At 39.4% G+C, this 23,942-nt stretch overlaps 1 protein-coding gene across 2 annotated transcripts in view; it reads right to left on the bottom strand.

Annotated features, from left to right (window-relative positions):
• GLRA2 (glycine receptor, alpha 2) overlaps positions 1-23,942 on the bottom strand; it is a 133,615-nt gene that overhangs the window by 62,259 nt on the left and 47,414 nt on the right. The gene's annotated exons all lie outside the window — the stretch shown is intronic.

The raw sequence follows: 23,942 nt of genomic DNA, 5'->3' as shown, positions 1-23,942 counted from the left end.
CAGCAGGATGTATATAAATAACAGCAAAGGAGTTGCTGCAGCCATGATGGGCTTACAGATTCAAGGAAACTAGGTTTGAGAAGATGAGTTCTCTCTTATTAGAGCAAATGATGTTCCTAAGAAAAGCAGATTAGTATGGGGATGAGAGACCCTTTATGTGCATAAGGCTGACAGGAAAAACAACTCAACAAACCAGTAGAAAATCACCAAAAGAGCCTGTAGAGCCTTTCCCTGAGGTGATTCTCGGCTCTCACCCCTGTCATCTGATAGGTCTGACCTAGAAAGGCCCTGTTCCCTATCCCAGAAACTGTCTCACCAGCTTAACTCTCAGCTGATCTTTTGATGGTGAAGGCAGGGAAGAGGTCACAAGGACATGCAAGAAGCAGCTGGAAAGCTGTGCAGAGGTACACGTACAGGAGCCTCTGTCTCTCCCCAGTCTTGATTTCTTGCAGTGTGATCCAGCCCTCTGATGACAAGAGAAACGATGGTCCTACATCCTCCCTACTCCAGCTTTGGTGAAAGGCTGCTGTAAAGGGCTGGCCACAGGGTGGCAAATGCAGGGGCAATGGTGGTGCCGAGAAACTTCTAAGGTGAAACTGCAGGCCGTCAAGAATGGAGCTGGAAGACACCTTCAGAGAGATAAAGGAGACCTCTGGATGCAGTTGCACCTTTTCTCTGACTCGTCCTCTTCTCTTGATTCCCATACTAGCTGGAGAAAGGATGAGGAGAGGGGGAAAAACTATGTGGCTGGACAGTGGATGGCATGGCAAAGAGAAGTCAAGGAGGGCTTCAAAAGGTTCTTTAAGACTGGCTGCTGTGTACATGCCTGATTGGTGTGCATGTTTACGCATGTGAGTCAGGATAAGCTGCCTTTTACTTTCAACTGGAAATGTGTAATAAGTTCCAAGGGAAAATGGTACTCTCTGACTCTTCTTTTCTGCCCTCATGTTGGAAATTCTGTTTTGTCTTCCTTCAAGGTGCTTAGCACACAGATTTTAGTCAAAACTGACTTTATCTTGATCAGGCATGCACAAAACTAGTTTTCGTCTGTTTAATACTATTGCTACTACTACTACTAATGATAATAATAATAATAACTACTAAATATTCAATATATCCTAAAACATCATCAGCTACTTTCTTGATACACCGAGGTGGGCTAAATGTCATCACTAATATCCTTTTCTTATGAAAGCACCAGTTCTGTCCCACTGCCTCATATTTGCTTGAATTTCTATCTCAAGGAAATAATACATGTTCAGAAAATACTTTTCTCACCAAGAGCTGTGTATTTGCCCTGAATAAGGAAATGTTCATAAAAGGCTTCAGCAAAAGTCTCTTCCAATGGAAAGGGTTAAAAATTTCTCAGTTACCTGAGTTTCTGAATATACTTCCTCCAACAGAGTTTCAGCACAGTAGGTGCCATGGCTCAGTTCTCCCCTTACTGTTTGCAGGGCTCCCACTGCCCACTCCACTAAGTGCTTCCCCTGGACTCACACACACAAAACGTTGGAGCTCTTACTTTCAGAATGTGGAAACTGGCTGGGTTGTAGGAAGCAAAACATGAACTTTGGGGTAGGAATTTAGTTTGGTTTTAAGTGTATAAGAAAAGGCATGAGGCTAAAAGTATTATCTGTAGTCAGGAAGGAATACTCATGTGTCCTTATAGAGCTTTTCTATACTTAAGTCATGAACACAGAGGCAAATCAGCAGCAGACATTCAGTTTGAGTTTGTCATTTCCTTGAGATGGGGCAAAGGGCAACTCACTTTTCCTTTTCAGTTTTTATTAGGGCTTGTGCACTTACAAAATAATCGTGTGTGCTATTGTCCTAGTGGTTTTGAAGAGGCACAAATCTATCTGACAAACAAAAAGAGGTGAGTGATGCTGCTCAAAACGTTTATGTAAAATCCTGCCTCTCTCACAGAGTTTTCTTGCTCAGTCTCAGCTGTGGGAACTCAGCAGTTAATGGGGCTTATTTTCACGTCTTTATAAAGTCACAATCAAAAGCAGTAGGTCCTCCGCCCTGAGGGCAGGGAGGAGGGACTTGCATGTAGCAAAATAGTCCTTCTTTTTCTCTGAAAGGTGAAGTCATCAATTATTCTTGTCCCTTCATACAAGACTTCTTTTGGTCAGTAAATTTTAATTACTATAATCTAAACCTCAGTTTCTTTTGTCATCCTAGCTACCTGCAGTAGATAAGTTGCCTTCTAAAGTATTTAATGTGAGTGGGCTGGACTGACTCCTTATACAAGCTAAAAATATTTGCTCTCTTAATGCCATGTTAGGTTCTATCCATAAGAGGATTAATTAAACCATGGCTGTGAATATACAGATATTGTTGTCACCAACCACAGAGCACATACTCACACACATACAGTGAAATGAATTAATACCTCCAGAGGACTTCGTCACTTCATCTACCAGCAAACTTCTCCATCTAGGCCCTGTTTGGCTGGCTCTGAAGTAGGTGCAAGGGAACTCAGTCGAGTTTTGGGTCCTTTCAGGTAGAGTTGAATCACAGCACACAGAACACAGCAGGGAGTGCTCCAGACCTCTTCTCTTGCCTCTACACACACCCAGAAAATGCCAGGAGGTGTCTTTGAGTTCCCAAATATAACCTAGAGGAGGCTGCATCTCACTAGGCAGGATCAACCCACACTTCACCAAGGAGTGAGTTGCAGAACTGAGGATGCCACCAGCTGTTCCCTGGGCAACCGGGTGTCTTTGTAACCTTATGATGTCACAAAATGCTAACAGCAAAAATACCTTTTTTTTTTTTTTCAGATGATCATGCAACAGCAGGCTCGCCAGAGCAGAGAGCAAGAGTTAGCTCACCTACTGTATATCAGCTTGTGACTGTGTTATTTCTCTCGAATGGGTTTGGAGTTCACAAGTAGCCTATGACGCAGAGATATGGGTCTAAGGCATATCCAGAGCTGGTCGGCTATTTTCCTAGTGAAATCTGGGGCTCCTCACACCAGAGCAAGCCAAGGCCCTCAGGTCCCTGTGGTATCAATGATAACTTCTCAAGTAATTTGAGATTTCCTTCTCTTAAAAGAAGTTTCCAGGATCTGTTACCATAAGTGTTGTTCATTTGTTGGATGATACTTAGATCTTCAGGTGAACCTAGGGGGTTCAGTGTCTAGTCCCTACAGAGGTACCCTGTCTTGTCTTCTTATTTCATAGAATCATCATAGAATCATAGAATGGCCTAGGCTGGAAGGGACCTTAGACATCATCTAGTCCAACCCTCCTGTTTTGGGCAGGGACGCCACCTCTCGACTTCCATTGTCCTTCCATTTCCTAGGCAAAGCCAGCCATGCAAGGATATCTCCAGAAACTAAGCTGAAGTATGTCTAAGCTATTCAGGAATGAGGTACAGAGAAAAGTAAAAAGACTTAGACACCTAATTGTTAACACTTGCTATGGACACAACCGCTGTGCCTTGTGTTTAGGGACCGAAACCTGCTTCTTCTGCCAGCACATCATCACAGAGACAATCTGCTGTCAGCAGGTGAGTAGTCTCCAACCTTGCCCACAGTCAGTAGTGTGTTGCTACTGCTACTAGGAGGCTCTGTCCATACTGACAGCTAAGTAGAATATTATACTTTTTTATATTATTTACCAGGGGTAGGTGAATGTTGAGCACCTTGGATGCACAGCAAGTATTCAGCAGGTACAAAGGCATGTTCAACATGATTCAGAGAAATGACATGTACCAGCTGAGTGTCTTAACCTCTTGGCTACTGTTTACTCTAGGAGACAGGAATAGTGCCAAAAGATCAGGGGAAGTAGATGAGGAGGAGATGGAAAGAGAGAGGTTTTTCCTTATTACACAAATATCAATAGATTTTTAACTAAACACATTCCAAGAAGAAGCTCCAGGCAGAACATGAATCTAATTCCAAATTTTTCATTTCCGTGAAGCATCTCTGGCACTAGGACATGACTATGTCTTGCCCCTCTCAGAAAATGCTTACAGCGTGTACTGGGCTGGTGAGACATACTGGCTTTGGCCAGTTCTAATTGAATCAGGGGTGAGACTGGGACTGAAACAGCACAGAAAACTTAGACATTTAAAGGATTAAGTTGCCATTAATGACATGGAGGGGGGCTAAATAACATAATGCTGTCAGTCCCTTCCTCATGGGACACTGAGCTTTTTTGGGTACCTATAAGCAAATTGTCTGCATGATGCCAACTATATATCACCATAAGATCTGATGGGGGTAGTAGGGGGAGACATCGGCTGAGCATAAGCTACCTGATTCACCCACATAACTTGTCTTGTCATAGTCCACAGAGTTCCCATATACCTCAGAGAGCCATAAAGCAAGTCTGGCTTAATCACAGCACTTGAGAGTTTAATGCAGTTTGCCACTGTGCTGCCCTTTACAGTGTCCAAGACAGCCGGTGTCAAGCTAATGCAGCTGAGCTGGGCACTGAGCTAGTGCATTGCTGGCACACTTGAGACAGCTAAGCAAACATATTTTCTCTTAGTTAATTTTGACTGGGAATTTATTTTCAGTCAATCAAAGACAAACTAGAGAAAAAGGAGGTGAAATTCTTGTAAAGCAATTTAGCCACCTGGGTTTCAGCTCTGATTCTCATCTTATGGCAAATAAAAAGGGGATGAAACGCTGAGAAATGTGTTTTTGTCAGGGCCTGTGCTGTCATTCTCTGTGAAAGTGCTGTGCATGTTTATAGATTGCAGCTACCTGCATGGATCTATCAGGATATGCAGAGTTTTATTGAGTTAGGATGGCAGGACAATGTCAATGGGTTTCAGCACAGAATGTGAAAAAAGAGGAGGCAATGAGAGCCCTATAATCTCAGCAAAAAAAACAGATGAAAGTAAAATTGTATCCAGGACTATTGCACAAAGAATTCAATTTTTAGTATTATAAGGTATATGTGAGTTCTATCTTGCCTGATCACATAAAAAAGGCAATATGTGGGTGTTAGTCGTAAAAATGCTATATAAAGAGGTAAAATCACCTCTACGTTCTCAGTCACAGCTGATACACCCATAGACCAAGTTAGTTTCTTTTGCATGGCATCTGTCTGTAGTCCTTGTGCTTGTCCACTACAGTTTATAAACCTGGAATTTCCTGCTTTCCAGAACCATGGAATCATAGAATCATAGAATGGCCTAGGCTGGAAGGGACCTTAGAGATCATCTAGTCCAACCTCCCTGTCATGGGCAGGGACACCTCTCAACTAGATCAGGCTACTCAAGGCTCCATCCAACTTGGCCTTGAACACCTCCAGGGAGGGGGCAGCCACAACGTCTCTGGACAATTTATTCCAAAGTCTTGCCGCCCTCGTACTGAAGAATTTCTTCCTAAGGTCCAATCTAAATCTATTCTCCTTCAACTTAAACCCATTTCCGCTTGTCCTGTCAGTGGACACTCTTGTAAAAGTCCCTCCCCAGCCTTCCTGTAGGTTCCCTTCAGGTATTGGAAGGCAGTTATACGGTTCCCCTGGAGTCTTCTCTTTTTGAGGCTGAACAATCCCAGCTCCCGCAGCCTGTCCTCGTAGCAGAGGTGCTCCAGCCCCTGGATCATCTTTGTGGCCCTCCTCTGAACATGCTCCAACAGATCCATGTCCCTCTTATGGTGGGACACCAGAATTGGACACAGTATTCAAGGTGGGGTCTCACAAGAGCAGAGTAAAGGGGGAGAATCACCTCTCTTGACCTGCTGACCACACTTCTCTTGATACATCCCAGGGTGTGGTTGGCCTTCTGGGCTGCATGAGCGCACTGCCGGCTCATGTTGAGCTTCTCATCTATCAACATATTTACGGAAGTGTGAGCCATGCATGTGTAACAGTCTAAAAATAAAAATTCTGTCTTGAAAATACTTGGAGCTTTATTTTGGGGGGGGAGTTGTTCTACTATTTTAAAAGAAAATGGTGATCTGTTTATATTTTTCATAAGACATTGCGGAGGCAGAAGCTCATAAACTAAAATGGCCAATAAAATAGTGGTTAGTGCACTAGCAGCAGATAGGTGTGATGGCAAGGGGGTCATTTGATCTAACTGCAGCATCGACCTGTTATTTCTACAATAAGCAGGGAAGAACAGACCTCTCCAGGACATAGCTGAGTTTATCTGTTTGAGTAGATTATATTTACTCAGAGGAGTTCAGATTTAGTTTACCTTACTTAGAGTTAAAAATCAGACCTGTCCCTAATCAGACTCAGATCTCAATTTCCTAGTTTTGTGCTTCAGCCTGCTAGTTGTCTTGGGGTCATAAAACATCATCCTGTCCTTGGGAAACTTTCTTGAATTTGACCAACCTGTATTTTCAAATAAAAAAAAGTAAGACTGTGCTAAACTGTGTTAAAAGCCACATTCTCCAACAGACAAGTTGGGTGCTTGGCTACACAGCTATGAGTCCGGAGCATCACTTGGACCTCTGTGCACTGCTGGAGGGTAAAGAGTAGTTGATGTCAGCACCTTCTTGCAGCTCCTCCAAGAGTTGTAAATGTTAGGGAAGCTCAAGCTCAGCGAAGCTTAACTGAGACAAATGTGAAAGACATACTGGAAGGGGCGGATCTCAAGAGGCATGTGCTCCAGCATATTCTTACATATCGATGTGCCTCACCCAGAGAGCACTAACGGGGATGCCCCTGGTGCACATCTGCCGAGCCTGCCAACGTGGCATGAAAACCCCGTGAAGAGAGGTCCTCTCCAAAGCAATCACACTTCTGTACCTGGTCACATCTGGGAGCCCAGCAAAACTACACTTCCTCACAGTATCCTGGCAACTCTGGATGGCAGGTTCTTAAGTGGGAGGGAACAGAGATCAGAAGGGGAAGGTTGTGTGGCTGTTTCAAAACACTTGTATTAATATGTGTGCTACAAGCTCATTTTTACAAGTGACACGAGCGGTACAAAGATGGATTGCTTTGTGTGTTTTTCACCAGTGCATCTTTGGTTTTGTATGAAACTACCTATTTGCAGAGTTTCAGGTAAGTTCAGAGTATCAGAAATAAGTTAAAGGCAAAAAGGATGCAAGACAATTACTTTCCTCTAATTCCATTCCAAGACCCAAATCCCAGTTGAATTGCTCTCATCTACAGTTATATCTGCCTGTTATTACCAGGCATTGGTAGAAATGGTGAAATAGTTAAAGGCTTTTTGTGATGTAGAGGTAAGTAGAAGCGTTGAACATGAACAATATCCTTGATAAAATTCTCAGAGGAGGGGAATACTCTCTGCAGTTGGTAAAGCATGTGCTTATTTGTTAGATAAAATGCAATTTCACTTCTGGTCTCATCTCGTCACAGAATTCTTGCACTGTAATGCATTTTTGAGAGTCTAAGTTACAAAATATTCTGCTTTTATCACCAAATTCATGTATAAACAATGCATCTGAAAATTTAAATATTTGCACACGAAATGTAAGGTGTCATGTGACCACTGCTAGTTTAAGATCTGAACAGTTGCCTAAAGATTACCTAGTAGAATAAAAAAATAACAAATGTTTTCACAAGATGAGGATATTGGGAGCTGGCTGTGGTTTCACAGAACTGTTTTCATCAATCAGTGAAACCTCCTGTTGTTTTAGGGTCCTCAATTGCAGAAATGACCAAGAGACAACAACACAGGGATATGATAAATCACATAAACAATTATGTGAACGGTGTTAAAATACTAACAGCAGCTTCCCTCTGATGGAGCACTGGAACTAGCTGGAGAACACACAACAACACACAACAACATACATGTGTCAGCCTTCAAATCTGGAACAAAAAAAATAATCATAGAATTATAGACTGGGTTGGGATGCACATTTAAAGATCATCTGGTCCAACTTTCCTGCAGTGAGCAGGGACATCTTTAACTAGGTCAGGTTGCTCAGAGCCCTGTCCAATCTGGTCTTGAACACTTCCAGGGATGGGGCTTCTACCACCTCTCTGGGCAACCTGTCCCAATTTTTCACCACTCTCACCATAAATCGTTCAATATGCAAAGTCTACCACATATTTGCCAGGGTATGATTTAGCTCTTTGCTCTCCTGGGATCTCTGTGGGCTTTTCTGTCAGTTCAGACTACATGTTCTATGACACATTCTCTTGGAAGGAGCTGGTAGTACATTACAGAAGGTGATAAAGCATCTGAAATGTCAGGGAAGGACACAGAAGAAAGGGGACTAAGACACAAGTGATATCCAGCTTTCCTGAAGTAATTGCAATAGTGTATCCAAATGGAAACACTTCAAGCTTTTTTTGGATATATTTTTTTAATCACCTGAATAAAAAAATCCTTAATTTTTCCATCAAAAGAAGGTACTTGTCTACAGAATATTGATGTAATTAAAAAATTTTAAATTCTTCCATTAAAAAATAAATGTATTCAGATAAGGTCTCCAGTCATCAAATTAGCCAGAGGATTAGCATCAATTTAAAGGCATTGAATATTTAGCCTTTACTCTGAAAAGCAGATCTCAGTTGTATGGTGTGTGCTTGTTGCATGCGTATGAGTGATCTACAGACATGACAATACTGCAGAATTTATACAGGAAAGCTGAGCTTTTTACCTTCTGTAAGATCTGAGAATCTCCCTATGTGGCCTCTTGGGCACTCTAAAGCAAAGGGCTCAATTACTTTGTGTTAGATTCTGAGACACTTCTAACCTTGTTCAAACACTGAACTGTAAATGCATTTACACACACACAAAAAAGCAAATAGAATAAGAACCCAGTGAGTAAGAAGCTCTGACATTATGTGCTAGGCTCAAGTATTGGTCTTCTGCACAGAGGAAGAGGCATCTCCTGAGTTGGAGACTGGTGTGTCCCTTGCATTCGCCTTTCCCTCCTTCAAACATGCAGAATCACAGCAATATTCCCAAACGCCTGAAAATCCACCATGTGAATAAATGCAACCCAGAGCTCTCATAGAGTATGGAACATTATATAAATGCCATATGCATAACAGACATATGCACAAATGAAAAAATGCCACTAGTATATCACACAAAGAAACCAGTATTGGCTCCAATCAGTGTGCAGTGTGACCATTTCATACTCAGGAGGATATGATAAGATTAGTTGATGGCAATCGATTCTTGAAATGCTTAAATAATTTTTATCTATTAATGCTTGCATTGAAGAAATAACTAACTAATATAAACCGTTTTCTCTGATTTCCTCCTAGAATGCACAAAACCATCTGCCAGTTTATGATGAGAATTGATTTTTTAAATCCACTGTGACGTTACATATCTACCATTTCAATTATTTCTACTTTGTGTGTATTCAATTTTCTTTTCTAATTTACAGCTCCAAGACTCAAACTGAGTCATGCAGTTCTTTGCCTGTAAAACTGGTACTGGAGACTGAGTTACGTCCCAGGGGACAGCCCCACTGACTCTTCACAGGGCTTAAGGACTTCTCCTGTAACCTACTTGTCTTAAAGATTAACAGATGTGTAACAAACTGTAATCAAACAAGGGTTTGCATACCACTTCATCCACATTTCGTTTGTTCTAATTCAAATCAGCACTGCGTGTGAAAAAAAAAAATGGCAGGGGAAAAAATTAATTTATTTTCCTAAATACAACAGGTGTGTCCTTAATCACACACAAATAGCAAATGTAAGTAAGTTTCTTAAATAGCCACTTGTCTGGAAAAAAGTAAAAATAAAAGCTTAATGATTTGAATATTTCTTTATTATGATACACATTTTACTGTTTTTAACACTGCGTATTTGGGATTGGATTTACTTTACACCACTTGAGGCATCTGACTTTCAGACTGGTGACCCTGGCCTGCCTTGTTGGCACTTTAAAACAGCAGTTCATCTGATATATCTTGCACACCTGTCTGAGTGTCAGAAGAACTTGGCAGTGGAGGTGCCTCCTCCTCTCTGCTGAGTAATAAAATGGTCTAAACCAACTTTCAGCCACCTGTTTCGGCAGTTAGATCTCACTGCAGATTTACAAGTCCAATATTTACTTTCTGATTTAAAATTGGTTGTGAAATATAGATGCATATAATAAAGCAGTTATCATTAGTCTAAGTGGAGAGAATTACTCTGGCTTTCTCTGAAAAACTTTAGAAATGCAAATGCAAATGGGACCGAATTTCTTTCCATTATGGGCTATTTTACTCTTTCCTCAACCTGTTATTACAAACCGCAGCTGAAGAATAATCCTCTATTCATATTCTTCACATACAGCTACACATATTTTGAGTGCATGTACCTAAGTAGTTGATTTTAACCCATAACTATTAAGTGTCTTGTTATTTCTTCTTCTTTCTTCACCCTGCTCCCATATGCTAAGCATTTTTTTTCTTTTTCCTGTGCATTTTTTCATCTTGGATGGACAATAAAGTAATTCTTTACATTTTTACAGTTCCTCAAATCCAAAAACAAATCCACATTTTTAAATTTTACTATTTTTAACATTGTCTTTATTCACTTTAATTGATTCTAGAAATTACTGCCTATCTGGCTTGGCTTATGAAGATCTTTTTCTCCTTTCAGGCTAACATTGCCACTGGAACTCTGTCGTCTTTTACTTACTGAAACTCATAAACTTCTCTTTTATGCGTTTCATCTTAATCCACATTGTTGCTACAAAGACTTGACTTCTTACAAATTTTTTCCAAACACCCAACCCATCAGCTGCTGGTCTGGCTGGAGACCTGGGAGGCTGTTGTGCAATCACACCTCTCCAAGCTGCCCTGGATTCTGTGGCTATTTAAATGGCTAAATGGACATAAGATATCATTTTTCACAACACCGGCTGATACTCCTTGTAAATTACCACTCAATTTAATAAGACTATTTTTTTTTTAAATTTAGTTCTCAACCTACATTCTTATTGCACAAACAGCAAGAAAAGTCATGGAAACTTTCAGATCCTTCCTTTTTGTCCTTATTTACCCTTTGATACTTCTTCAGCTGTAGTTTTCTCTCTAAGTTTCCTCCCACTGAGAATGAACCGTTTACAATCAGCTGGGTTTTCAGAAAGCAATAACTCATTGTAGCTTACACAGCATAAGAACAGAGCATGACAAATGTATTCTTAGTTAGGTATGTTACAACTACGCAAGAGTTCAAGATTTTAATAACTGCAGTTCCACAGCCATCAAACTGACTATATTACGTTCTTAAATACCATGAATGGCATTATAAGAGAAGTAGAAATAGGCATTTTCATTGAAAAAAAAAAAAGAGGAAATACTTCTAAAAGAACTAAAACAAGAGGAAAGTAAGTACCAATGAACAGAAACAAAAAGCCCTGGAAAAATATAGAATCATATCAGAAGAAATAAAGATTGGGGGGTTGGAACTAGATGATCTTTAAGGTCCCAAGCCATTTGATGATTCTATGACAGGAACAGTATAATTAGGATTACTGGGCACTTCCAAACCAAGAATTTGTGAAAAGAGCTCAGAACCAGGTCATGCTGCTGGAGTCAAGGCCGGGACCACCTCTGTGGGCAGCGGGGTGTACCACACACTGCCAGTGCTACTGGAAGGGATTGACGGTGGAGCACTGACTAGGCAAAGCTGTGGGGAAAAGGTGGATATGACTATTGAGTCTATAACCAGAACAGAGCAGGAAGAGGAAGAATGTTATGTTAAGAGTTTCCACGGTAGCGTAGTTGTGGTTGCTGTATTTTGGAAAATAATATTGGCACAGTAAGGAACATACAAGATTGAAGGCTGAAAAAGACATCGTACCAGTGAGAGATGAAAGAAGCTCAATCTATTTAGTTTACCAAAAAAAGAGATCAAGGGGTTGCTTGATTTCACCATAGGAGTTCTTGAATGAGAAAAGATGCTGGGTTTGAAAAGCATTTGTAGACCATGAGAATATCAGGCAAGGAGAACCAGCTGGAGACTAAAGCCAGAGAATCCCCCGGCTCTAAAAAAAATTTCTCTTTAAGAGTGTGCATGGATATTTTCAAACAAGACTGCATAATTTTAAGGATGCTTACACCAAATATTTATGAACACATTTATATAACAGAACTGTATGATCACATTTATAGAACACAAACATTTATAGAACACAACTGTAAGTGCAATTGGTTGCAAAAACAGTGTTATTCTGGAAGGTAACGTTGTCCCTTCTGAACTTAGGAAAAAAAATAAATCTATAATTTCTAGAAGTCACTAAGCCACATAAGAATAAAAACAACTGATTAAACTGTGCTCCAATGACATGAAGCTTCGTATCCCCGGCTGCAACGAGCACAGCTGGAGCTCATTATGAGGCAGTTTATTCTTTCTCCTCACAGTGTTTTAGTGTCCGAGTTTGATTTTGTGGCTTTAGTAAGGTTTTAATTAGAGCCATTTATCTCTGAACTCTTAATATAATTTAAAGTTGAAAAGTGCCTACGAGTATCTCAGTAAATGATAGATCTGAGTGGGATGTGGTTTTTCCCTTCCCTGGAGATTTTTGACATTTCAAAAACGTCTTCTTAATTAGAATAAAAAATAAAATGTTTAAAAAGTCACAGATCACAAATTTGTTTTCTCTAAAATCATGTCAATTAGACCATTTCCATAATTTCCATTTTCACATCAAACTTTTCAGATATTTTTAGATTGATTAGCTTTTAATTGCCAAGTAACAAGGCAGTTTCAAAAATGAAAAAAAAAAATGTCCTGCAGAAATCAGACAGTGATGGATGGAAGTCAACAACAATGATGTGAGAAATTTTTCCAATAAAATAAAGCATTATTCTAACGTATCTGCATAACTTCCACCATGGGACATTTTTTTACAAAAAGCAGTTCCTCTGAGAAAATGCCTGACCCCCTCTAAAATGTATATCACTGCTGGAGCATAGATCTAATACAAAGTGTACTGCAAAGACAAAGACGAGTTAGGAAGAACCATTTGATTGATTTTAGCTGAAAATAGCAGAATTTGTTCATAGCAGAAAATTAATTTTCACTCCTTCTGCAGGGTGATTTTCAGTTGTCTTTCAGAAGAACACGTGAAAAGAGTTTAAATTACAAAAAACCAAGCCATTCCTAATGAGGACAACAGCTAGCACTAGCAAGGATTTATTTTAATAGCCTGTTTCACAGATGGCAGACAGAAGAGCTGGGTCAGATGATTTTGAACTCTGCTGCGGTCAACAGCTTCTATTGAGGCTGCCTTTCCTTAACTCAGAGGGAAGTACATGTGCAGAAAGTCCACCTAATCACAGAAATCATGAACGAAAATGGCCAGATGAACATGCAATGAAGTGCGTTTCCTATATTCAGGCAATCCAGTCTTTTAATTAGCTATGCCTTTCAACTTGGGAAAAGCTTTTAGTGAAACCTCATTAATGTCAGAGGCTAATCAACTCCTATATCTGCACTCATGGAGAGAGGTTTACCTTTAAACAATTCACTGTGAAATCGTTTTCCAAGCTACAGGTCTTGCCTGTAAGCATGTGTAATACACAAGTTTTCTGACATGTTGCAAAACATTTGTCTCCTGTTCCAGTCAATGCAGAAAAAGATAAGAAGTCACCTTTATTCACAGTGGTGTGGTTGTCACACAACACTGGTAGCATGAGCAATGCAGTGTTTATCGTCATTCTAACAGGGCATTGGATTTTTATTTTTTTAAAATAAATTCTCATTTCTTATTTACCAAAATGACACTACTCAGTTAAAATCAATGCTACACCTTTAGTTATGACAAATGAACCAACTTCAGAGAGAATTAATAACCAACTAAGAGAATAATTTTATTTTATTCTTCCCACTCACTGGATGGGTCTGAGAGAGAAAACAAGATATAAAAGAAAGACCACATTGCTTCCTACAGTAGTATTTCAGCCATTCTAAGATACATAAAATCAAGGTGGTTTGGGGTTTTTTTTTCATATCCAGGGACAGATAAATGCGTAACTGAGTTGTTCCGGGCTGTTATCAATGTGGCATAACCCTGTCATCCTTGCCTTGGGGGAGCCTTGGAAAGAAGTAACAGCAGCAGTAAAAGCCTGAACAATAGAACACTTTAATTCATGGCTTTCCCAGTGACAGCATTTTGTTTTCATTCTAAGCAGATTCTATATCTGCTAGAAGGTTCAGGATACAGCAAAATGCAGCCAACAAAGTCATAAAATATATCTTGTAAGACAGCTATGGCTTCCTTAAAAAAGCAAACGAGTTGCTTCATTGTCTGCATAAGAAAAAGCAATAGAACACGCTTGTCTAGGAGTTTTTATTATAATCCTGACATTTGGACTGCTTCACTTTCTTAACTTTTTGTTTTTTCTTTGTCAGTTCCATGCAAATTTAAACTTTTTAAGTCATTTTTTGGTGAGCACAACACACTCAAGCACTGAGTGGTGCAGTCCCAGAAGGTCGTACTCTCATTGCTGTCTGTGATCATCTACACGGTTCCCTGGAAATTTAAGGGAAGCTTTTAGGTTGATTGTGCCCTATAAAGGGATGGTCATCAGTGTGTCTTGACCACAGATAAATTTTTTAAGTAGCACCATTCATCATGTTTTAGTACAAATCTATCAATAAGGTGTTTTGTTTGCCATTATGCACACATAGAAGAATGCCCTTCCACAGAAAAGAAACAAAAAATGAAACACTTTTAACTAATTTTTAGTTTCTCAGTAGACCATCTTTTAATAGAAATACTTATTCCAGTATATGACAGGTATTGGTATGTTTTCATTTTAACAGTGTCATAATTAATAATTATTTATAACATAATCATACTACCTTTTCTATGAATATATGTACTGAGGAACATTTTTTATGTGTTCTCCCTTTTTTGTAACTTATATTTTCTGTCATGATTTAGTCATGTTTCTCTCCAGATGTACAGAGAGTTTGGGCTCAGTTGTCCAGATCCTTAACCTTTGGTAGAATAAGGAAATAGAGCACAGTATGTTTATATCTCACAGGCAGTAATGCCTAACATCAGGTACAAGCTACTGAGGATCAAAGCTCTTTGCTCACATGTTCCCTTCTCTTTGAGACAAGATAACTCAATTAAATTCAAGCTTCTAGGAAGAAGAAATAGGGAGGAAAAGAGACTACTTCATCAGCCTATTAAATTTTACTACTAGGATCGATGATTAAAGACACATTCTAGAGTGCATTACTATACATCCATGCCTTAATACAAGATTATATTTATTTCTTACCAGTACCTAGTTTAGAACTGCTTAATTTCCAAATCTGATTTTACTACAGTATAATGTGCCCCACTACTGGCAAATTAAAATCATAATCATGTCATAACTATAGTTACATGTAAAAACAAGACACTGAGTCTCCTACTGCAGGAGTTTGTTTGATGCATCCATGAAATAAAGTAAATTGCCTTTCTCTATTTTCTTATGGGGGGAAAGGGTAAAAAGAGGAAGGAGTTAATATTTCTAGGCATCAATATCAACTTTTTTTTTTCCCCCACAAAAACTTTCCCAAAGGAAAGAAAAAGCTATGTTATTCAAGCACCAGAATCCAAACAGCAGCACTATAAGTCAAAAAGAACTGATGGGGAATAAGATGCCAGTAGCCCCTTGGTCTTAAGAGCCACGTGCAGCGTGTCCTTATGCTCAGACTGGAAGGCAACAGCCTTGAGGCACACTGCAAATGGAAGTGGTTTTCCCAGACTCCAGGGGGTCCCATCAACATTATTTCAAATGAAATATTAAGAGAGGATATTCATAAGTAATACTCCTGGATGATCTAATAGAGTCAAGGCTTGCAATTATTTGAAATGAATGAGCCACAACAGCCTACGTCGTTGCCTCAGAGCGGGTTTGCAATGCTGATGTGTGTGAAAGAGGGGCATGGAACGCTCCTTAGAGAGCTGCTAAAAGCCACCAGAAAGTCCTAGAGGGTGCGACAAGGAAGCTGGAGAGTCCCAGTACCCTGCCAGGGTTATGAAACAACTGGCAGACTGGTATGCGCAATAACTTCAACTCTTCTCTGATGCTTGAAATAGGCTCCACTGAACACCAGCCCTCCCAGATGACTGCGTTATAAAACCTGCTGAGGAAGTGCCAGGAGTACTCAGACTACATCCCAGAGGTATTCAGACACATCTTATTGTATATTTTTAGCTGTCACGCATCGCAGCAACTACTGGTTTTGTAGTACAGTAAATACCACTGTCTTTGCTATACAAAAAAGTAAACTTTGAGGTTTAGATTAGTACAGAAGAAAAAGTGAGTGATTTACACAGTCTTTTATTATTCAAGCAGTCTTTTATTTTTCACTTCATAGAGTAGAATCCACTATAGATATGAATGTATTAGTCTTTATCAACATTAGTCATTATCAGACCACATACCAGTCAGTGTCTTGTCCATTAGCTTTGCATAAAATGGAGGTCAGTAAGAATTCACTAAAATCCATACATAACCACTATAAGACCCAAAGACTGACCAGGACACCACATATCTGTGGCCAAGCTAAACAAAATAACATGTGAATTTCTAGCAATAGCTTTAGGTGCTCGGTTTAACAACTACACCTTCCTCCCGCTTTTGTCACCAGAAGCATGGATCCTGTTGATTTTCATCTTCTCTCCCATTCAGCAGACACAAATCTTTGGTTTTACAGAACTGAAAATGATTGTGGAATGGAAGAAAAAATTTTCTCCCTATAACAGATGTACGATCACAGCGTGTATAACTGTGCCAAATCTCTCCCAACACTGTTTTAGTTGAGATAATGCTCCCAGTGACATTGTAACGGCATAGGCTAGCTGTGTAAGTATCTACCTGGATCTCAAAGGTACAAGATCTGCAAGAAAGGAAAGTATCTTTTATAAGACCAGCCGATGTAGAGAAGTTTCTGGGCACCACATGCTCTTGTCATTGGGGACAAGAATATATTTTCAAGCTGGTATTAACACGGCCACAGTGCTATTAATACTTGCAGTGACTAGAAAGTTGTCTCTGGTACATCATGTACCATCTGATACATGTGCCACATCTTCCACTGTGGTTCAAACACTCTTGTCCTCAAGAACAAACACGTTAATATCATGCCTTGAGAGTATTCATGAGAAAATGTACGTGAAAGGGTGAAGAAGAAGGAATAAAGAATTGGAATATGAAAAAGCTGTAGAGCAGATTCAGAAAATATTTTTTTGAACTGTAAATTATGAACAGATGTTTATAAGCAACCTGACAGAAATTTATTTTGTAGTATTTTGTAGGACTTCTTGTTCACAGTTTGTACTCAAGTAATTGCTTCAGTAAGTCATAGCAAGCAAACACATGCTTACTTACTTACAACCCTTGTTTTATCTGGGAACTTTTTTTCTTGAAAAATTATTTCGGTCTGCTATGTCATGCATGTGTAGAGTAGATCGCTGTATCCTGTATATAATATAACAATGGATATTGAAAACATTGTCTTGAATACAAGATCTAGTTGTAACTAGCTTTGCCAAGCTCAAAAATAAAGAGTTAAAGCAGGTTTCATGATCTCTTAATAAAAGTAAAAGAAGAAATATATTTTATATATTAAAACTATAATGAGGAGGGAAAAGAAAGTTGTATAAGAGCATTGGAAATGAACAAAGCAAGTGAATGCTAAAACATTTATGTATAGTCAATGGCTGAAGAGTAGATGCTTACAGATACCTGACAGTGTCTGACTTCCTAAGAATTTGGACAGCATGTCTTCTTTTACTATGGTCAAGAAAACTAACAGTCACTAGGATGGGATTTTTTCAAACCCACTCAAGGCTCCTGAACAAACTTTTTAAAAGTGGAAATTTATTTGCAGGTCCGCTGTCAGAATATACAAAAAAGTGACATAGGGTGGGCATATTAAATATCAGGACAATGTTTTATGTCCATCAAGTCTCCAACAGGAATTTGTAAACATCTAATAAAAATAGAGTTGGCTTAATTATTTAAGCAACGTGTGAAGTGCTCAGACATCCATATAAGAAAATTAACATACATTATGATCACTGAATTATTCCCATATTTCCTCTTCAGATGATGAGTCTAAAGTAAAAGTAATTTGCAAAACAATTTCTTCCACTTCAGGTTACTTATTTTCTTTTTACCATAATGGTGCATCAAAATGTATCATCTCAATGTTCTGTTACATGAAAGAGTAAGCTATCACAGTGCTCTATTCCCTATGAAAACAAATGAACACAGAATAATATCATCTCTGATAGTAGCATCTATTCCTTTTTTGCTTTATTGTTATTTCTCCTTATTTATTCCTATTTTATTTTATTTTATTATTTTAATTTATTTTTAATTTTTTAATTTATTTTTTATTATAGCATCTTTTTAACTTTAATTCAAAATAAAAATGTGCCATATTGTTGGAGCTTCATTACTTGATAATGTTTGGCATTCAGAAAAGGAGAAGCTACTTTTTCAGACTGGTCTGCCAGAAGCCCAAGAATCTTGAAAAGTCTCCAAATATTCTGGGTATAGTGGACAAGACATAAAAGCATTTACTGCCAAAGGGGATAGACTTCACTGACTTTGATTTTGCAAGTCTCTGCACCTATTAGAATATAATGCTTTTACTGCATTTGGTAGTGCATTTTGTGATCCAAAGCAAAATGAAGTGAATGGAAGGACTCCCAGAGGTTTCAGTGAGCTTTGAATGAGACTTTTTTTTCTGCACAGATTGCTCCCTGGGGAAGGAACATGCACTTATTAAGCACTGTGCATTAAAATAACACAATATGAATGCTATGCAACTGTGTAAAATACAGTTGCTATCACTTACTTGACTTAAAGTATCCTCAAATGCTTTGCTTTACAGCATTAAAAGTAATTCTTTTTCTTGGACTGTTGGTTTGGTTTATATAAGTGCCTCAAGAAGAAAGGAACCTGAAAAATACCCAATTACTAGCACAGCAGACAACTCATAATCCTTTCAAATGCTTCTTTTGAAAATGCTTTAAAACTTTGGATTCTGTTGATTCAACAAAAGAGAAGCTGTTTAAAAAGAAATAGAATAGCAAGAGAATGGTCCTTCAATGCTCTGAAGAAAAGAATTGTTTTCTAACATTTCTCAACAATTCTGCATTATTGAACCTTGATGTCCTCCCCTTTCCTCCCCCATTTTATACACAGCTGTAAAATACATTAAACATTACATTTACATTAAATATGTAAAGGCATATTCCATGTCTCTCTGTCCCTTATGACACCCAGACCTTCTTTAGTCTATATTTTGATGAATACACAATGCAGATTTTGTGCCATAGGCCTCATACTTCCAGAAGGTGTTGGATCTAAGCATGTGCTGAGTGTTGCATGGATGTATGGTAGGTGACATCAGACTCCTGATTCATGAGCTGTAGATCTTCTCTGCACGGCAAACCCTGGATGCAGGGAGCTCCCCGGCTCATGTACAGGACTCACATGGAAAGCTCCAGGTTTAGAATCATAGAATAACAGGGGTTGGAAGGGACCTTGAAATATAATCTAGTCAAATCCCTCTGCCAGAGCAGGATGCCCTAGGGCAGCCACACAGGAACACATCCAGGTGGGTTTTGAAAGTCTCCAGAGAAGGAGACTCCACAACCTCTCTGGGCAGCCTGTGCCAGGGCTCTGTCACCCTCACAGTAAACAAGTTTCTCCTCATGTTGAGGTAGAACTTCCTATGTTCTAACTTAAAACCATTATTCCTTGTTCTATTGCTGGGCACCACTGAGAAGAGATTGTCTCCTTCCCCTTGACACCCACCCCTCAGATATTTATATACGTTAATAAGATCCCCTCTCAGCCATCTCCTTTCAAGGCTAAAGAGTCCCAGTTCTCTCAGTCTCTCTTCATAGGAGAGATGTTCAAGCCCCTTAATCATCCTGGTAGCTCTCCACTGGACTCTCTCCAGTAGGTCCCTGTCTCTCTCGAACTGGAGAGCCCAGAACTGGACACAGTGTTCCAGGTGTGGTCTCACCAGGGCAGAGAAGACAGGGAGGAGAACCTCCATAGACCTGCTGGAAGGTTTCATTATGACTGTGTGGTCACACTGCTCAACCATCTGGCAACCAGGATTTCTACTCAGCTGGCCAGTCAGCAAGAGCTACCAGCGTGGCTGGGTGCCCAAACATTTGTCTAGCCAAAGTTCCTAAGCGGAAAATGATGATAGGCCCAGAGGAATCTGAACATAGATTATCAGATGTGAGTGACTTGCAAACATGAATGTGTGGGAAGGGGAATTGATCATCGGAACCTTGCTATTTTGGATCACTATTCCTGGACATCCCAGAAATGGATTAACTGAACTATGAGGAGGGTATTCAACCCCAGCTTTCTGGATGAGTTCCACACAACCCCCTAACACAGCCAGTAGGGGTAACTCTGGTTACAGGATGCTTCACTAGTTTTCTGCAACAAACACAAATAAGGTTTTCATTAAAAGAGAGTTTGACAATGTGGTCAATATTCCTCTGTAGATATTCCCGATACAGAAAAATTGTTGTTTCATGTCCATGAAAGAAGTAGAATGTAGTATTGCTCAGCTTATGCAAAAACTGTGGAGGAACTGCTTTCAGAAGGCAGGTCTCCATTCTCAGAACTATAGCTTTGTTGCAGTGTAAATCTTGCCATGTTTTTTTCTTGCCTTTTTTAACAGAGAAATCAACATAGTAGAATAATAAGGAAAAAATTCATACTGAATTTTTATTACTATGTTGCTGATATTGGAATTTGACTCTCCATTCTTAGCCAGAAATTCAAAATACTCCGAATATGATTGTCACAAAGAAATGCTACAAAATTTACTAAAGAATGTATTTTGTTTGGAAGAGGCTTTCAAGATGTTTCTCTTATGTGTGGTAAATATGAGTCTCATGTGGAATTAATTTCATTTCTTTCTTTTCTTTTCCTTTCTTTTTTCTTTTTCCTCTTTTAATTTTTTCTTTTTAGAAGTCTCAATCTTATATTTACTTTTCAACAACTGAATGCTTAACGTCTGTGTTGCCATGACCTACCGTTGTGAAGTTTGTGTATCAAAATGAATACTAGCTATTAATATGGAAAAGAGCAGTTTTAAGCAAATAGAACTCTTGTCATGCAATCTTATACCAGAGCTGAGAGCAATATGCAGGTAATTACTTCTAAACAATAACACCTTCATCATTTAGATAGTAACTTGGAAATAGAGGGGGAAAAAAACCTAAGCAGGAGTTCCATTGCCATTCTTCTTTGCCTTTTTTAGGTAAAGGAATTATTGTCCTTAAATTTGGTAAGTTTTGATGCTTCATTGTTTTTTGTGGTAAAGCTCTGCTAAAGTAGACAACAATGAGAAAAAAAGTATTGGCATGAGACAGTCGGTAAAGCAAAGGTAAAATCAAGCTGTATAAATATATTTTAATAACAACAGGACACAAAGAAGGATGGGGGAAAAAATAGACCTCTTGTATTCACATACAGGCTACTTTCCTGAAGCAGAGTTTTACGTATTTACTCAGTACTCTTGCAAAAATAACCCTCCTGTCATGTCTTATTCTGTTAGAGATTAATGCTTGAAGCAGTTTTTAAATGGATGTTTTATTGACAGCCTAACTTCCTGTGTCTTGGCAATACATAGACAGGAATTAAAAATACCCAAAAAACTTTTAAAGAGCCATATTGGGACTTCAGATTTAACACTGATTTGATTCAATTCTTTTGGTATTTTTATGTGCTTTTCAGGTGGACAGATTTTATTACGAAATACAATTTTGATATCAAGATATAGATGAGATTTAAAAATAGCTAGGTGTCTTCATCAGCAAGAAAATCTTGTTTCTTTGTGTAAGGAATCAGATACTGGTGGTATGAGACCCCTATGGTGGTGTACGGCCATACAGCTGCGTGTGCACACAAAGCCTGTTTTGAAGCACTTTTCTTTTTGTCAGTCCTGTGTTTCTTCAGGCACCTGAGTCATCTGAGGCACGAGTCAGCAGACAGGTGTGCTCATGTTTATTTAGAACCACATTTTTAAAGTTAACTGGTGCACTTTCAAAAGCCCCCATGAGGATTCACTCACTTATGTAGAGACCAAAGATGTAAAGTACAGCTCAGCCGAATTACACAGTGAAATTGCAACAACTTGGTGTAGTCTGACTGACATAAGTATGCTGGGCTTCCTGGTGAGGTACTTTTCATAGAAACATATAGCCCTTTAGTTTGGAAAAAACTTTTATGATCATCGAGTCCAAACACTAACCCAGCAGTGTTAGGTCCACCACCACTAAAACATGTCCTTAAGTGCCATATATACATGTCTTTTAAATATCTCAAGGGATGGTGACTCAACCACTTCCCTGGGCAGCCTGTTCCCATGGTTAACAATCTTTTCCATGAAAAATTTTGAAATTTTTTGTAAATTTTTCCTAAGGTGCAATGTAAACCACCCCTGGAGCCACTTGAAGTCATTTCCTCTTGCCCTGTCACTTCTTATATGGGAGAAGAGACTGACCCTCACTCTACCTCCTTTCAGGTAGTTGTAGAAAGTGATAAGGCCTCCCCTGAGCATCCTTTTCTCCAGGCTCAACAACTCCAGTTCCCTCAGCTGCTCCTCATAAGTCTTGTTCTCAAGGCTCTTCACCATCTTCGTTGCCCTTCTCTGGACCCACTCCAGCACTTCAACGTCTTTCTGGTAGGAAGGGGCCCAAAACCGAACACAGGATTCAAGGTGTAGCCTCACCAGTGCCAAGTACAGGGGAACGATCCCTTCCCTACTCCTGCTGGCAACACTATTATTGATACAAGCCAGGATAGCGTTGGCCTTCTTGGCCACCTGAGCACACTGCTGGCTCATGTTCATCTGGATGTCCACCAGCTCTCCCAGGTCCTTTTCTGCCACGCAGCTTCCCAGCTACTCCTCTCCAAGCCTGCAGCATTGCTTGACGTTGTTGGGAACCAAGCACAGGACTCAGCACCTGACCTTGTTGAATCTCATCCAGTTTGCCTGGGTCCATTGATCCAGCCTGTCCAGATCCCTCTGTGATGCCTTTTTACCCTCAAGTAGATCAACACTCCCACTCAGTTTGGTGTCATCTGCAAACTTTCTGAGTGTGCACTCAATTCCCTCATCCAGATCATTGGTAAAGATATGAAAAGACTGAGCCCTGGGGAACATCACCTGTGACTGGCTACCAACTCGATTTAACTCCATTCGCCACCATTCTTTGGGCCTGCCCATCCAATCAATTTTTGACTCAGCAAAAGATATGAGGTATGCCCATCCAAGCCATTTTCCTTAGTCCCTGTCTTCTAGCAATGGAACACAGCAGAAAAGAAGATGGAATCGTGCCAGAACATCATCATTCTCTGACAGCTTTTGAGATAAGTGTATTTAATCCAGAGGCTGAAGAAGAACCTCTCTGATAACCGAATAACCAGTCAACATATTCTGGATTTTCCCACTTCTTCCACTCAGCAGAAGCCCAGAAAATTATACAACAAATACTTTTCTACTCAAACAAGCTAGAATACTAAAGAGAGAAACTTTTCAGCTGGATCAAATGTGTATAACAAAAAGTCTTTCTAAAGCATTAGAATTCTGGACGTGTTAACACTACAGAGCTTCTTGGCAGGGTATATTTGCCCAGTTGGAAATGTGAGTGGAAGTCCTCACTACAGTGATTGTACCATCTCTAATTCTCAAGCCAGTTTATTCAGAAGAAACTTGGAATATGTCACATAGGGTTGTGTTTTACCATTCACAGTCTCCAGTGACACACTGTCTACAGAATGTGTATGCTCCTTTCCAAGATTATCTCTTTGTTGGCTTTCTTCTCAGAGTTTTCGCTTGGTAATATTGACCAAATTGTTCAAACAAATGTTTAGGAAATTAGCCATTTGAAATTCTGAATTAATATATGAAAGGCTTTCAGTTCGCATGGAAAATGATATATATCTTGAAATGAACAAGTAAAGCTGTACCAACTGTTGTAGTCACCAGATTTTTAAGTGATACTTTCTCATTACCAACAGAAGAGTAACACAATCTGTG

This window comes from Apaloderma vittatum, unplaced genomic scaffold (genome assembly GCF_000703405.1).
Source record: "Apaloderma vittatum isolate BGI_N311 unplaced genomic scaffold, ASM70340v1 scaffold7287, whole genome shotgun sequence".
NCBI lineage: Eukaryota > Metazoa > Chordata > Aves > Trogoniformes > Trogonidae > Apaloderma > Apaloderma vittatum.
The sequence above is the reverse complement of the archived record's forward strand: the minus strand, read 5'-3'. Positions and strand labels throughout refer to the sequence as shown.